The sequence below is a fragment of the Pithys albifrons genome, chromosome 17, assembly GCF_047495875.1.
Source record: "Pithys albifrons albifrons isolate INPA30051 chromosome 17, PitAlb_v1, whole genome shotgun sequence".
Taxonomy (NCBI): domain Eukaryota; kingdom Metazoa; phylum Chordata; class Aves; order Passeriformes; family Thamnophilidae; genus Pithys; species Pithys albifrons.
In genome coordinates, this window is record NC_092474.1 from 7,897,499 (window position 1) to 7,914,696 (window position 17,198).

Genomic DNA, 17,198 nt, shown 5'->3' on the forward strand with positions numbered 1-17,198 from the left:
GTTAATGTATTTTCCAATCAATCAGATCCTGGCTGCTCTTTCTGGCTGCGCCGTCCCTGGGAAGGAGGGAACATCCATGGGAAGGAGGGAATGGGGACACCCTGGAAAGGGAGTGCCCCAAGTGCTGCTTCTGCCAGCCCTGGGGGTGTCTGTGCTGCACCAGAGCTGCTTGTCTGGGGAACAGGGCGATGCTCAGGTGCTGCTATCCTTGTTCTGAGCCCGGGGTCTCTGTCTGGGGGGTGATGCTGATTCCACATGGCACAGGGAGTCCTGTGTGTTGTGCCCAAGTGCCTCTGTTGTGGGCAGGGGGAAGGAGGGGGTTGTACCCAGATTGCAGAGGTGGGACCAGTGCTGGGAAATCAGCCCCCAGTGTTAGACTTCACTGCATCGAGTTTAACTGCATTTCTAAAAAAGGGAGTGCAAGGAAGACTGGATGCTTGCTCCAGGTTCCTGCCTCTACACACTTAGGAGAAGAGGCTTAATTAAATAAAACCTGGTATTTAATTAATCCTTAATATGTTTGCTTCTTGGGGTATGTTTGCTCCTGTGGCACAGCCCCAGTTTCCAGTGCAGGCTGAGGGTTTGCAGGGAGCTCACAGCTCAGGACTTCAAAAGCTGATGGAAACACTTCCCAAACACACAGTGCTTGCAAAATGTCAGGGTGGGATTCAGCCAGCCATGGTGAATGTGTTAATCATGGATATTAATCACCAGAGGCCAGGTCCCCAAGATGCCACAGGAGGAATGCTCTGCATTCTCAGTATGGAGAGGCTGGAAAAATCCTGCCATTCAGATGGAGGAAAGTAAATGATCCTAAAAGTGAATTTCATTAATTTTTAACTGGGGATACTTTCTCACAAAAGCAGATATCCTGAGGTTGTGCTTTGAAGTGCATGGAAATTTCCATCAGAGTTGTCACCTCAGCAGCAGCAGAGGAGATGGAAGTTGGCAGAGCAGATCTGGAGAGGCAGTGGCTCTGTGTGTGGTGCAGGAAGGAAAACCAAACCAATCCCTGGCAAACAAGGGCTCTGCAGGAGACGCTCACCATCAGGCGAGGGCAGAGGACAGGAGCTCCTCCAAGGGGTGGTGACAGCCCCTGTACCTAACATGCTCCATTTTGATCCTCTGTTCCATCAGTCAGAGCCTTTGGCTGCCTGTGTGACTGTGGTGGATGAACCAATTTCCTGTGGCACGTGCCCAGGGCAGCCCAGGGGTGGCTGGGTGTGAGGGGGGACAATGGAGGCTGTGCTGGTGACCCCAGCTGTGAGTGCTTGTCCTCACACACCCTCCTGCCAGGCCCAGGCACCATCAGCCAGGGAGGACCTGGAGTATTTATAGCCTGTTGTTAGTATGCATGAATGGACATGCTGAATCCTGGCACAAACCGAGGCCTTGGAGGCTGAACATCTGCTCAGGTGTCCTGGCAACACCCCCTCATACCTCTACCTCCTTAAGGTGTTCCAGTATTTCAGAGAGGCCTTTTCCAGAGGAAAATAAAGCCAAAAATACAAAGGCCAACCTGTAGCTGGGGGTAGTAATAGCTGGGCTGATCCTGGGAGAGCCCCAGTTTGCACAGGCACCACTCCCTGACCCTGGCACAGCCTGGGGACCCTTCCCAGCCCAGCAGTGCTGGGAGCTGGGGGACTGCACAACTGGGACCAGCTTTGCCAGCCTGGCCTTGGGAGTCTCATGCTATCAGAGTGGTTTGGGTTGGAAGGGACCCTAAAACTCATCCCTGTCATTTGTAGGGACACCTCCCACCAGCCCAGCGTGTCCAAGCCATGTCTAACTTGGTCTTGGACATTTCCAGGGTTGGGGCAGCCACAGCTTCTCTGGGCACCTGTGCCAGGGCCTCAGCAGCCTCACAGGGAAGAATTTCTTCCTAAAATCTAATCTAAACCTCCCCTTTCTCAGCTTAAGTTCTCCTTTTGCTCAATTTGAGTGCAGAGCCTGAGGGGAGCACTGTGGTCTGGAATTCCCCAGGAGCTGTGCATGTACCTCCCAGCCATGAAAAACCAGCTCAGCTCCAGCAGCCAATGGAGCTGGATGTGCCAAGCCAGTCCTTAAGCACGAGGAAGTAGCGTGCTTTGTCCTGGAGCATTTCTCAGGAAGTGAAAGCATTTCTGCAAGGCCTTTAGCAGCCGTGTTGGAATGACATGTGAGCACTCAGGAGTTATCAGAGGGCTCTTAGATGTGATAGTGCATGCCGTGAGATCAGCCGTGCCCGTTCCGTGGATTTCCCGAGCAGATTCCAGGAGTTCAGCGAGGCTGTTCCTCAGAAGATGCTGCCGTCAGTGTGTGGGGCTCAGGGTTCAGAGAACGATCTCTGCCTTAGGGACCAACCTGGCCCTTGGGTGGATGAGTCTGAGCTTTTTTTAGTTCAGCAAATGGAACGTGGGTCCTCGGCTTTATCGCTGTGGCTGAGGACGTGTTGTTGTTGGCGGAGTTACAGGAGTGCGCTGAGATCTGAGTCACTCTTCTGCTTGGGAAAACAAAAGCAGACTCACAGGGAATCTGCATCCCTTTGTTCTGCCCACAGCCCCCATGCCTGACCATGAGCAGTGGGACCCATGTGGGGCTGTGTTCTCACCCAAACCAGCACAGGCAAAACCACCAGGCATTGTATAACTGGCAAAAATCCCAGCCTCACTGTTTTTTATCTCTGATGCAATAAAACCTCTGCGACAGTGCAATCTAACAACCCCTTCCTACTGGAGAGCATTATACATACAAATTTGATGCTCAATTATCCTTGTTTTTTTGTCAAGGATTCCTTGGCTCTGGCTGCTTTCAGCAGTTCTCTGCCATCTCCAATTTCTGCTCTCTAAAGGAAGAAGCATTTTGTGGACACTGTGGTGGAATCCTCCAGGCCCTGTGCCCCCACCGGAGTGATGATGCTCCTTCCAGGGCCTGGCAGAGCTCAGCCTTCACAAGGGCACAGCAGATGGTCCAAGACATTGCACTGCATGTTTTCCAGACTCTCCCCTTTAAACCACTACTCTCCCTCCTGTGTTGCTTCTCCCAGTCCTGTTCTTGAGCAAACTTGGGGGTGGGAGAGGCAGCAATGGGGTCCCATGGCCAGCAGGGTTTTATTGGGAAGGCAGTGCCAGGGCTGTGCCCTCCCTGTGCTCTGAGCCAGGCTGCTCTCTGTAGCTCTGCACTGATTTCCATGGTGGATGAACACAAAGAGGTGGGAAAGAAGCTTTTAAGATCTGCTGCCGTGGTGGTGATGGGGAGTGGGAGGATTTCCTGCCTTCCTTTTTGCAGATTATCCATAGTGGACATGAAGCACCTTCCAGCAGGTGCTCAGTGCCTGAAGGGTGCAGGGACCTCCTGGTTGGCTCCTCCTGGAGCTCATCCTGAGCTGTCACTGATGGTTTGGACTCTTGTGGGAGCAGTTCCCTGGTGGAGGGTTGCAAGGCAGGACTCTGAAGTGCTTCCCTGCTGAGGGCCAGAGCATTTCAACCCAATGTGGGCTTGGGAAGAGCAGTTCCCCTGATCCAGGTGGAGTGCTTTTGCATACACCTCCACCTCTTCAATAACAGGAGCAACTGGCCCAGCAGGAAGAGAGACTGTTTGTGTTTGGGACAAAGGAGGGGACCTTGTTGTCACACCTGGCATGGTCAGGCAGAGATGGCACAGGGGCAGCTGCTCGACCCCATGGCAGCAGAGCAGGGGCTGTGGGGTTCGCCTGGGACCTCCCACTCGTGTTTGCACCTGCCCTCAGGTGTGTGATGGGCATTCAGAAGTGACTCCATGTGCCATATGCAATTAACCCATTTCTCCACTGCAGGGCACTGACAGACTGTGCAAGAGGAGCCGATCACCGGAGCAGCCCCACTGGTGCTCGGAACAGTTACTGTTATTCACTGCTCTATGCAATTCTTAGCTTAGTTCTGAAGGGATCACAGCCTGGGAGTCAATTGTATGGTGGAGAGAAGAAACAGGGGCATTACTCATCCAAGAAGCGGAGCCTTTTGTTTGAAAACTGGGTTTAAAGAATGGTAAGTTCTCACAGATAAGGGGCCTGTCATTTTTTCCAAGTGTGAATTGCTGCATATCATCACACCAAGGGCTCTGGTGGAGTCATAAATCAAAGGGTCAAAGCTCAAATGTCGGTGAGGTGAGTCTGGCAGTGCCTGTTCACTATTGCCATTCCCACTGCAGAGTGCAGTTACAGCCCTAATTCATATACATGGGAAAGGATCTGAAGCAGCAGGAGTGGCTGAGGGAGCTGGAGAAGCTCAGCCTGGAGAAAAGGAGGCTCAGGGGGGACCTTCTGGCTCTCTCCAACTTCTTGAAAGGAGGAGGAGCCAGGTGGGAGTCAGGCTCTGCTCCCAGGGAACAAGGGACAGGACAAGAGAGAACAGCCTCAGGCTGTGCCAGGGAAGGTTTATATTAGGTATTAGGGAGAATTCCTTCCCCCAAAGGGTTGTCCAACTGTGGAATAATGGGCTGCCCAGGGCAGTGGTAGAGTTACCATCCCTGGAGGGATTTAACAGACATGTTGATGTGGCACTTGGGGCCATGGGTTAATGGTGGCCATGGCAGTGCTGGAGGAATGGTGGGATTCAATGGTCTTAGAGGGCTTTTCCGACACAAATAATGCTATAACTCTAAAAGAACCTGAAGTGGTGGGTGGCAGGGGGGTGGCAGTTCTGCCCTGCTCTGGAGCTGGGGTACGAGGGCTGACTGATGGCCGGGGAGGTTCCATGTCCCCACTGCAGGTCCCACGTCTCCCACTCTGTGCTGTTCCTGCACTCCAGCCGTTCCCTTTCCCACACATTTGGGATGTCCCCAGGGGAATGAGGGCGGGTGAGGATACAGCCCCTCCAGCTCCATCAGCACTGCCATCCCACTGGGCACCTCCTGCCCCAGGTCTGCCAGCCCTGAACCAGCCACAGCCTCTGTGGCCACTCTGAAGCTCCCTGGTCTCATCTCCCCAGGCATTTGCAAAGGCGCAGCAGAGGCTCCTCCTCAGACAGTGGGAAAGGAGGCAGCAGCTCCTTGGGAACACTTGGCTGCTCCTCTTGAAGTCCCCATTGGAATGCAGCCTCCCAGGGGCTGTGCAGCCTCTGGAGCCCAGCTGGGCCAGTTCTCTGGCTCTGTCACCATGTGTGGGTGTTTCTTTTTCCCATTAAGTGGCTCCTGAATAACTGATCAGACAGTTTCACTGCTCCCCAGTACTTGCTGAAAGCCCCGTGTGCTGCAGCAGGGGTTCCCAGCCATGGGTGGGACAAGAACCACTTCAAAGAGGGGTAAGAGGCAGGAACAGCCTCTTGGCAGAGGCAGGATGGGAGCCATGGATCACCCTCATCCTGAGTGCCAGCCACAGCCTGAGCTGCTGGGAGGCTGCTGGAGGGGAAGGGTGCACCAGGAGATGGGTTATGGCTTGGCTTCTGGAAAAGAGAAAGGCAAATGAGTCCTGGAATTGGGATTGCTTTTTGTGGTGAAGATAAAAGAGTTGCTAAGGTGGGGAAAACACCTATATTACCCTGATTTGGGAGCAAGGGGAGTCTGTGGGAAAGGGATCTTAATTTAAATTGGATGTGGGTGTATACAACAAGGGTGGGGACAGAGGAGGTGAAGTGAGCCATGGAGCTGCCTCTCCTCTCCCCTGTGCTATGGAGCTGCTTCTCCCTGTGCCATGGAGCTGCTTCTCCCTGTGCCATGGAGCTGCCTGCCCTGGTGCCATGGCATCATCCAGACCTGCCAGTGCAGTGCCAGCTGCCAGCCAGGCTCTCCTGCTCCTGCCATGACTCAGGCCTCGCCGCCCTGCCTGGGAGCCGACCTTGGACTCCTCGGGCAGGAAACCACACCTTTGGTAATGACAAAAAGCAGCATCTGGAGCATTTGAATTGCCACAGCCTGGCATGAAGGAGGTGCCTGCGGGGAGGTCTGGTGGCTCAGGTGCCATTTTTGGGGGAACCTGACTGAGCAGAGACGTTCCCTGCTCTGAGTGGCCAGTGTCCCCTGCCTGAGGACACTTATTCCCTGTACTGGGCTCTTGCAGCTCCCAGGCCCCCATGGCTATGCTGCCAGTGGTGGGCTGAGGGCACTGGTGCCCACAAAACTGGATTAGTTCCCTGATGTGCAACAAGCCAACAATGACACACTCAAGAGAGACACTGGTTATTTATTATTCCAGAGCTGTGCAGTCTGTGCCCTCGATGGCATTCCACAAATCCAGCACATCCCATGGGACCTTCCCTGCCATTATTTATAAACAGAAATTCAGAGTTAGTAGCTTTCCAAGTACAGCCCCTCTATTAGGATTAATCAGTAATTTCCATACAAGTCACTTAACTAAATTCTACGTATTATCAGAGGAAGGATCTTCATCTGGTCAGGGGCTTTTTGACCTGGCAGTGGGATTTTTAGTATTATAATGAACATAGTTCAACTGTAGGCTATATGGACCTTGTGTGTTTTGCCAAGGTAGCAATGCATACACAGACATACAGCAACATTTTGATTTACATCCTTAAACCTTGTTAGTTCCAGGATGTCCTTGACTAAGAGATGCAGCTGCTGCCTATGGCACTGATTATAATCACAGAATTGTTCTGGCTGGAAACAGGTGGGTATACGGAGATCACCCAGTCCAACCCCTGCCCAGGCAGGGCCACCTGGAGGAGGTGACACAGGTGGGGTTGGAATGCCAGCAGAGAGGAGACTCCACACCCACCCTGGGCAGCTGTTCCAGAGCTCTGCCACCTCCATGGAAAGAAGTTCTGCCTCATGTTGAGGTGGAACTCAGTGTATCTCAGTCTGTGGCCATTGCTTCTTGTTCTGTCGCTGGCACCACCCTCTGACAGCCCTTGGAGATGTTTGCATTGATGGGTCCCTTCTGCAGTCCACAGGCCCAGCTCCCCCAGTCTCTCCTCGCCACGGGGGTGCTCCGGACACCTCATCATTTATATGTCCTCTGCTTGACCCTCTCCAGTAGCATCTCCTTTCTTGTACTGCGGAATTCCGAACCGGACACAGCAGGACCCCCCATTCTGCAGCACCACCCACGTGCCGGGCCGGGCCGGGGCTCGAACCCGCGGCCGGCGGGGCGGGCGCAGCGAACCGCGCGGTCTCCATGGCAACAGCGGCGCTTCCCGCGGGGCCCCGCGGCCGCCGGCGCGGAGGGGCCGGGCCGGGCCATCCTATCCCATCCCATCCCCGCCTCCCTCCACCGCCTCCCGCAGCCCCGGGGCCGGGCCGGGCCATCCCCGCCTCCCTCCCGCAGCCCCGGAGCGCTGCTCCCGGGGGGCCGCGCAGGGCCGGCCCCGCTCCGCTCCGCCCCGCTCCGCCCCCGGCCGTGCCCGGCGCTGCCGCCGCCGCGGAGGAGAGGCCGCCGCGCTCCCAACAACTTCACTTCGAGCAACTTCCCCGGCTGTGCCGCGGGAGCTGCCGGTGGCGTGGCGGGGTAAGCGGCGGAGGGGAGGCGGGTGCGGGCGGGCAGAGTCGGCGGGGCTGGTGCCGGTGCTCGCTCGGCCGGGGCCGGTGCCGGTGCCGGTGCTGGCTCGGCCGGGGCCGGCGGGACCCCCCGTGCCCTGCCCTGCCCGGTGCTGCGGGGCCCGCTCGGCCCTGCCCGCGCCCCGCTGCGGCACCGCCGCGCCCGGTCCGCGTGTGCCAGAGCAGGGGAAGAGCCTCTCCCGGCCGTGGGTTAGTTCGGCGGCTGGAGGGGCGGAGGGCTGGGAGGTGGCTTTGGTGCCCGGTGGGGATGGGTGGTAGGTGGCTTTGGTGCCCGGTGGGGATGGGTGGTAGGTGGCTTTGGTGCCCGGTGGGGATGGGTGGTAGGTGGCTTTGGTGCCCGGTGCGGGTGATGTGCTGGTGATTCTGGGGATTTAGAGCGTTATTTTGTAATCCAGGAGGGCTACAGTTATCTGTGCCTCGCTGGATTAGGGATGGTAATGTGCTTGGAGGTCTTAGATGGACAAATAAAGATGTTATCCCCCTTGTCCCTCCCTGGTTTACAGCCGTGCGCCTGCTCCTTGGGCAGAGCAGGAGGGATCCAGGCATTCCCGAGAGTGGTGTGGGACTCCTTTATGCCCTGGATTTCAGGAAATGTGTTATCTGCTCTTTAAAACTACTTTTAAGAGCCAGTTTAAGGTCGTCACGCGGGTTCTTTTCAACTAGGGATGCATATCGCTTTATTTGTTGGCATTGTATGTATAGAATTATAGAATCCCAGTAGGCTTTGGGCTGGCATCTTAAATCTCATCTCATTCCACCCCCCCCAGCCATGGGCATGCATTTTTATTTTGGAGGCACTCGGGTGGGCAGATTTGTGTTGTTCTCATGTTACGCAGCTCATTCGTCCGTTTTTCCTCCTGACTCTAAATCCGAGTGATTTACGCGTGCACAGAGGGACGTGGAGTTCTGTTGGGTGGGAAGAGCTGATCCCAAAGATCACGTGGAGGTCAGTTCGCAATTCCCTGAATTTACGCGGAGTTCTGCGCTCGGATTTGGGAGGGAGCAGCACCAGGATTCTGAATGGGTGCAGCTAATCAGTGAAATCCCAGAATTTCCTGTGCGGAGCCGCGTGGAAAGCTTTGCCTTCCCGAGCCTGCCTGCAGCATTGTTGCTGTTCTTGCCTTCTCCCGTCTGGAGGTGGGAGATTAATCCCGGGGATTCAGGTATTGACTTGACTTCTATTTCTGTGGTGTAATCCATGTGATTCTGATTTGTGTGTGAGGAATGGGATTAAGGGGAATGGCAGATGGTGGAGCTCTCTGTGCCACTGGGAGAAACGGGCACCTTTGCTGGTACCTACAGACCTGATTCTGTGGAGTTTGGTGGTGGAATTGCGTTCCAGGTCAGATACTGCACGTGATGAAATGCCGGGATGGCGTTAAAGGAGCTGCAGCGACCAGCGGTTGGTGTTTTGTCCAGACTGTGCTTTACCCCAGGGTGCCAATGGCACGCAGTTTTCTTGGTCGGCTGAGAGGTAAACTCTGTTTCCAGGGTAACTGCGAAGTTGTTCAGCTGCTTCTGAGGTACTTTTTGCCAAAATTGAAGGTTGTTGGTATTTTCCTTGTCTCTCCTCTGCAAACCAGAAGGATTTGCATCTTTGTAACAACCAAATGAAAATGGGGGTTTTCTTTGTTTCCCTGTGACGTTGCCAGGGTGTGGTAGGGAAGCAGACAGTGTGTGGCAGAAATGCTAATAAAGTTGCCTGGCAGCTTAATCCAAGTAAAGACTTTATTAAAAAAATCTTTCAAGAATTTATGAACTTTTTCCCCCTTCCCTTTTTTTTTTTTTTTGATAGGGTTTTCTTCACTGTGTGCTATGCCTTTTCCTCTAAAAATGTGAGGAATATATATTAGCAAGTAAAGCTACAAAGCCTTTGTACTTTAGAATAGTTAAAGAGGGTAGGAATCCTATTTAACTAGAAGTCGTAGCCTGTAATTCCCTTTTGATAGGTGTTTAGTTTATTGAAAATAGATGTGTAAACTTCAGTCTGTTTCAGACGATGCCCTGAGCTAATTCCAAGATAAATGTTTTCTTTCCAATATATAGAAGACATAGAACAGAGTAGCTCTGGAGTGTCACAGTATGGAACGTTCCTAAAAGAAGGTAAAGTCTCTGACTGTTCCTGAGTCAAAGAGTCTCATTTGTCATTTTTTGCTGTCTCATTTTATATGTGGCAGTAAAGGACGTGCATGGCCCCAGCCCCAGGGTTGTGCTCACACTGCAGTTCTGGAGCTGCTGGTCTTATGGCAGGAGAAAGGGCAGAGTCCCCTGGGTTCTGTCTGTGCTACTCCTCACCTGGCTGTGGACTGATGACACAGCCGTGTATTCGGAAAATTTCCATGCCTGATGATGAAGCAGTTTTTCCCTCTGCCACACTGAGGCTTCGTGTACCTGCAGTTGTTTTTTGGGGCTGTTTAATTCTGTCTTCAGGCACGTGCAGCACCATCACCTTGGCTGCTGATGGAGCCCTTGTGTGTGCAGACTACTCTGGCAGAGGCAATTGCTTCCTGAATGCGTGATTTCTCACGAGAGGAAAAAAAAACCAGTTAGGACTTGGAAATAGGTTTTAGTGAAAGAAGGCATTTCAGAGTTTTTGTTTGAGGAGTTTACCAGCCCTTCCTGCCCCGTGGGCTCAAGGTGACATTCAGACCACATGTGAAAGAAGCAAGTCCTGACCAGCAGGTCCCAGGTAAAAGGTGGATGGAGAGCTCAGGTATTCCTGCTCCTGGGATACTTTGCACAGCTCTGTGATTTCACTTGGGTGTTGTCCTGGACTCTGCTCCATTCAGTACTTCTCTTTCTCTGGCTACTAGATAATTTTGAAACCAGTCCTGTCACCTCCTTTCTCTTTCACACGTGCTTGGTTACTGCAGTGAAAAAGGAGCTCTCTCTGCTTGGTGAGGAATGTGTTGCTGTTCGTTGCCTGGTCCCTTCCTTGGGTTTAGCCTTTGTTTGATCGTTGGTCATGGAGCTTCGTCTCTTCTTGTAGGTTTCTAAGTATCATATCGTCAGAGTCAAGCTGGTAGAGCTCCTAGTGATTTCTCTGTCCCTGAGTTTGTAAACACAGATAAGAAAACTTGCCATAGTATTGAAAGCTCAGAGTGGTGCAGGTGGGGAGTGCAGTGCTGGGCAGGGACACAGGGCTGGGGATCCTGTTAAAGAGGATTACTCCGAGTATGCTGGCTGGGAACACGGTGCAGCTGTGACTTCCTCTCCCATCCTTTTGGGTGCTCACGTGTTCAAAACTTGCACTGGTTTCTTAGCAAGGAGTCTCATAGATCAAGATATTTTTCTAAGACCTGGCATGTTTTCTCAAATTGATACTCCACAGAAGTTGATAAATTGGCACTGCTCACTATTTAGGGAACTTTTCCCTTGGGAAAGGAGTTGGTCGTGCTGGGTAGTTAGTGAAAAAATTTACTAGTAAAAAGCTGTGTCTAAATGCAGATTTGGAATGTTCTGCATTGAAGTTACATGTAATGTCACTGTTCATTTCTTATTTCCAAGCACTTTCTAATAGAATGTTTTCCTGTGTAAGTGGCAAGTTTTGCCCTTTCCAACTGGGTAAATGCACATGATGAAGTTGATTATTGGCAGGTGTGCAGTCACCTTAAATTAATAACAAATGAGCAGAAAGGCCAAGGCAGGTGCAGCTTTCGGGGCTCCTTGCTCAATTCTCAAGTAGCAGCATTTGGGAGGAAAGGACCATTTCAGTGAATCATTTCCAGGGCTGTTCCCAGAGGAGGAGATCCTGCTGGGAGCTGTGGGCTGCTTGGAAAAGTGATACTGAAACAAATGCTTAATCCTGCAAGCCCAGGCGTGAGGCTGGTGGTGATGCTGTGAGCACAGTGTGTGTCACGGGTCTGTGGCTGAGGCACAGGGGTGACTGGAACCTGAGAATGGTGCAATGTTTTAGGGGTGTTTCTGGTTTGTATGTAGGAGTCACCCAGAGACATCCTGGGGCAAAAGCCACAGACTTTCTGCTTTTGCTTCAGAAATCTAAATGAAGAGTCCCTGGTTGTGGCAGTAGTCTTTGCAGTGTAAACCACCATGTGGTTGCCTTAAGCTTGCAGCCAAAGGGTCTGGGATAATAATAATAATGTTGGGAGAGCTGTGGAATTCCCTCTGCAGCAAACTAGTCTTGAATCCCAACCATGGCCCTCTGAGTGACCACAGGCCTGGTAGGTGTAACAGCTTAACTGGAAGACACCATGCTTGACATGTTCAAGATGCACCTGCCCTATGCAGCTGAACGTACAGACTTGTCCTAGGAATGTCCAGGAATTGGCTGTGTTTGTGCAGCCAGCAGGACGGGGCTGTGGCTGCCATTCGCAGGGGACGGACTGCCTGCTGGATTGGGAGAGGTGAAGGAAGCTCTGCTGGCTTGTCCTCCACTGCCTCTCAGTGACCTTGAAGAACATACACAAACTTCTGTCTGAACTCTCAGGCCTTTCTTTTTCAATTTGTGTTCTAGGAATAATTAAAAAAATAACAAGTAACAAATCAAACCCAGAGCAAGTCAGTTACTGTTTGCCTCGATGGGCTTCCCTGGGTGAAGAGGACTTTCCATGTCTTGGGTTCTGTTAACTGGCAGGAAAACCAAATTGTTACAAAACCTAGATATTAAATGTTGTAAAAACACACTGAATTTAGTGTGGTAACTACTCTATCTTTTTGCAGCTATTGGTTAAAAAAAATATCTAATGTTTCCTTTTTTCCCTCATGACTGTTATGACCTGAACCTCTGATCACAAAGGGATATTTAGGTCTATTGGGTGATGATTTTCCTCAGACTTAAATAATCCAGACTCTTAAAATTAAGCTGTTTATGGAAGCATACTTCATATTTAGATTGTGTTTTCAAATCAAGGGGGCTTATTTTCTTGCTTCTTGCTGTCTTTGGTTTGTTCTGGAATTTTTGGCTGGAACTTTTGGAGGCAGCTTGGGGATATTTTCCAGTGCATCTGTATAAATAGATTGTTAATACATATTTTCACAGATCCTGAATGCCTTACAATTACGTTGAAACAATGGGAGTTGCATTTTCTGTTTATGCTCTTCATCTCTACAAAACACACTTGAGGAGAGGAAATGAGTTTTTTTCTGAGGTTTGTGTGATTGCAGAGGTGCAATTTGAGCAGTGCAGGACATGGAGGGTTATTATCCCAAATATTGCTTGTTTGTGATTGAGTCATGTCCTATGAGCATGCACTGAAACCACGGGGGCTGGGGGAATCTGGTCTCCTCTAAAGCCACTTACAGAGCCGTTCATTAAAAGATCTTATCAGAATTAAGTACCAAAACTTCCAGTTTGGGGCTAAAGTAAAGCTGCTGCTTGCCTGAAAGGAGATAGTGTTGGTCTTGCAGCAGCGTGAGAGCTGAAAGCTTCTTACTGTGGTAGTAATTACGAGTCAGGATGGTCATTACCCTGCTGTAACGAGCAGAAAAAGATAACAATCCAGTTGCTGGAGGTTTGGTATCTCCACAGCGTTCACTTGGAGGGGAGAAAAGAAGTGTGTGCGCCCCAGCAGTTCCTCCAAAGGGCCATGGCGCAGTACGGGCACGGCTTGAGCTTTGTAAGGCTTGTCTTATTGCACAGAATTGGTGTGAGTTTTAATGTGGGGTGGGAGGAGATGTGAGCCTTGTTTCCAGGTCAAAACAGCCCTTTCATTTGGCTGGGGGCTGGGAATTGCCACGAGCCGAGTGGGCTGATGCTCCAGCTCCGGGCTTGACCCAGTTACGCTGTGGCCGGCGGAGCTCCGTGCCCAGGAACGGGCACTCCACTCTGGCTTTGCTGCAGGAGCAGCACTTGGATGCACAGAATGGGGATGGCAAAAATAGAGGAAAAAGAAGTTAACTGCATGTTGTTTAAATCTAAACTACAGGGATTTGGTGCACCAAGGGTGGGAAGAGGTGAAGAAGTGAAGGTTTATTTCATTAGTTTAATGCTTTATTTCGTTAGTTTTTCTTTCATTCCAGTCGCTACAAACAATTTTACCCTTTGTAGTTTCTAAGGGTAAAAAGCTGCCAGTGTTCCAGTGAAATGGAAACAGGAGCTTAGTGTGAGCTTTTACTGATACAAACAACATTGTTGCCAAACAAATCAGCCTCTTCGGTTTATATTTTCATAGTGACTGTTTCTGTAATCTTACTATTGGTTCAATATGAGCTTCCTGTGCCTTTCAGTAAATGATGTTAGTAAGTGTGAAGTTCTAAAACTGGTTGTTCCTGCTGTTGTAAAAGGAGGCTGATCTTTATTTTGCAGTGTTGTTGAGATTCTGAAAGACAAACAGGAGTGGACCTTAAGTTTGTGTTTGTTCTGCTGTTTCAGTGAGCTCTCCCTCAGCCTGCGCTGGGTCTGGCTGCAGGTTCGGCCGATCCTCGCAGGGAGGGAGCTGTGCCAACAGTTCAGAGGGATGTTTATCCCTGCAAGGATGTTCAACCATAGAAGGCCTTCCATGGGCACAGCGACCTCATCCGTAATGAAACTGCTTGGCCCGGCAGAGTTGGGATGTGTTTTAAGCAGAGCTGGAATTTCTGGCCACTGTCACTGTTTGATATTTCCATGGGAGCCCTGGGAATTCTTCACTGACCCAGTGAGCACAGATGCCTCTTACAACAGCCCTTTCTGCTGGGGCTGAGCAGCTCATCTGGCTTGCTCCTTTACTGAGGGACCTTGCAGAAATGTCCCTTTTATTACTGTTGTCAAACAGTGTCTTACTGTATTGGCGCTATTGAAATGTCAAATATTAGTGTAATCTGCCCTTAGAGTGTTTTTAGGAACACGATGGTTGCAGTTATCTAAATATCATTCTACTATTGCTGTACAATTGTACAAATGATGCAGAGTGGGTTTTTTGCATGTTTGGCCTGCAATAACAGTTATGTTGAAGAGAAGCTGTGACTGTCCCATCCCTGGAAGTGTTCAAGGCCAAGTGGGACAGGGCTTAGAACAACCTGGTTAGTAGAATGTGTCCCTCTTATGGCAGGGGACTATGATGATTCTGTAATACATTACTGATTTAACCAAGATTAAGCATTTCTAAAACATGTTTGACTGTATGTATCATAATTCTTACAATTTGTCATAATGTTCAGTTTAAGTTCTTCACAAAATAAATATTTTAAAAAATAATGAAATCACTACAGCTCTGTGGTTGCTGCCTGCAAAGGAGAAATTAAATGAGTTGATCTGATTACAGCAGCTTCCAATAGGACTTCAGGTCTTTGTTACTCTCCTGAGTACATTTTGGCTTGTAGGAAAGAGCTGCTCACTGTTGTGTGGCTGCCCAGAGGTTCCCACCTGTGTGACCTGCTCTCACCAAACCTGACAGGGCAGAGGGTGTTTCCTTGACTTCTTCCTCAGTAGGGTTGAATCTCGGAGCACATCGGAAATGCTCATCAATTGTTACAGGTCAGCATTTCAAGAAGGTCAGGGAGGCTGTTTCTGCCTGCTGAGCATTATGCTAATTCAGCTGTTAAACATATTGGAATTGTGCTTCCTTTTGCTTCTGCAGTGCTTGCAGATTCCATGGGAGCCTTTGCTCTGCGTTTGGAGCACACAGGGTTAGTTTTGGACAGGGAGAGGCATTTCTTGTGTGCTGCTATTCACATGCAAGAAACTTGTTTGCACATCTCAATTTGAATCAAGTTCTTTAAATGAATTATTTGCTCAAATAGTGTCATGTCATGTTGGTGCTTGTGCATGAGGAGCAAATCTAAGCAGAGGATGCCATAGTGGAGAGGCTGAAGCCTTGTTTAAACTTTGTTTAAGATGAAGTCAACCTTTCCCTCTTCCAAAGGCACTTTCTTGAAGTACATGTTTAACTCAGGCCCTGGTTCTGCCACCTCTTACAAACAGTATTGAGCCTTTTCTCCCATACTTGGTTTTGCATACTGGGAATGTGTGTCAGTATTGTTTCCTAACCAGCATCTGTAGTATCTTCAGAGATTATTTGTCATGTGTGTGTGATATATGTGTAAAGTAATGATCACACAGAGTGTTGTGTTTGCTTATATTGGACTATTCCACAAAATGTAGTAAGTAGTTAACTTGTAATCCAGAGGTTTGCACTGTAGGTTTATGTCTGGCTAAGATGGTGTTTGTACAAACTTGGCTCTGTAGGGAGCAGCTTAGCATGTTTTTCAGATGGTTTCCAAAATTCTTGTTTCAGTTCCATTGAATTGTTTCTTTTTCTTTTTTTTTTTACTGTAACAGCTTGTACACTTTGAAAATGCAGAAAATGGTTACTTTGGGTTAAAGCTGTTGCCATCTTCTCTGTTCAGCTTGTCTCTAGAAATGGTTGTGCTCTCGTGTCTGTCACGTCCTGTCTGATAACCCTGGGAAGTTGGACTTGAACTGGGAGCATCATTACACCTTGGGACAGGTGGAGCCTTCCCACGAGTCCTTGGGGCAGGCTGACTCCTTCCCTGCCCACCCCCTGCCCAGGGCTAGGCTGGGTATTTCTTTACTGCTTTCAAACCTTTATAAACCGTGGCCTGGTCCGTCCCCTGCCTGTGTCAGCTCTGTCAGGCACTGTGAGGCCGACCTGTCCTGGAGATCTCTTGTGTTCCATTACTGACACTGCTTCCACCAGCACCCAGCTAATGATGGGAGCAGGGAAAAAGCTTGTGAGTAGGAATGTCTTGAGGAGCATGGAGAAGGGGGTCATGATGCAGGTGAGCATCTGGGGAGCTTCAGAACTGCTCGCAGTGCGTGGAAGGTGAAGGAGGCCATTTGGACACGAGGCCATCTGGGTGTTTCCTGCCCTGCTGCTCCTGCCAGGGGACTGTTCTGAGTCCCTGGCATTGCTTTGAGCACAGGGGCCATGGCCAGTGTGGGATGGGCTCTGGTGTGGGGCTGTCCCAGCTGCTGCAGCCTGGGGTTGTAGCTGCCAATACTTCAGAGAGGTCAGCACCAGAACTGTCTGCAGACAGTGACCAGAGTGTGCTGTTGGCTGATCAGTGGCCCTGCTCCCTCTTAACGTCTGGGGAGGAGTGGAGTGAAACACTTACTAAGGCATGAGTGTGTATCTTAAACGATATAATTAACAGGAGGTTGTTTATAACTGTTTAACCAATATTGGCTTTAAACCAACGTGCAGGACCATGTTTGGAATAGGTTGGTCTGGCTTTTATTAGGCATCAAAGTCTGTCGCGTTTATCGTTTTGCTGCAGAGCAAACAGGCCACACTCTGCCTGAGCACTGGGCAGGTTTGGTCAGGCAGAGCTCTCCCATCCTGTCTGTCTGCTCTTGGCACACCTTGATATTTGAACACTTTGGCTCTTGAACCTGATGACTCTGGAGAGGGGAACTCAGGCTGGTCAGGGCAATTCCTGGGCAGAGTTTGTGCCCAGTGGTTCATGTGGGCATTTGTCCATGGTTTGCTGGTTTACTCATACTTAATGAAACAAAATGAAAAAATTACCCAATCTTCTTCACTGAGCAGGTATGTCCTGTTGGCTCATCAAGTCTCAAAGCTACACATCACTGGAAAATCAAAAGAAATTATATTATGTGCCTAAATCCCCTCTGAAGCATCCTCCACTGGCTGCTGTCTCATGGAAGGTGTGGGATGTGTGGATCTTTGACTTCCCTTGCCAGCTTTGCCACTTCACATTGAGCAACTTGGATTGGCTTGGCTCCTGTTCTGTAAATGGTTTGACTCAGGTGGGATTCCTCCTGCAGAAATTCTGGAGGCAGTGCCAAGTTACCTGTTGTTTCCATGACA

At 50.3% G+C, this 17,198-nt stretch overlaps 1 protein-coding gene across 1 annotated transcript in view; it reads left to right on the forward strand.

The window, feature by feature from the left end:
• Positions 1 to 7,317: 7,317 nt before the first annotated feature.
• The window catches only part of KIAA1671 (KIAA1671 ortholog), a 68,054-nt gene continuing 58,173 nt past the window's right edge, over positions 7,318 to 17,198 (forward strand). The window contains exon 1 of the mRNA XM_071571859.1: positions 7,318 to 7,417. The gene's annotated coding sequence lies outside the window, so the exon portion shown is untranslated. The remainder of the gene's footprint in view (positions 7,418 to 17,198) is intronic.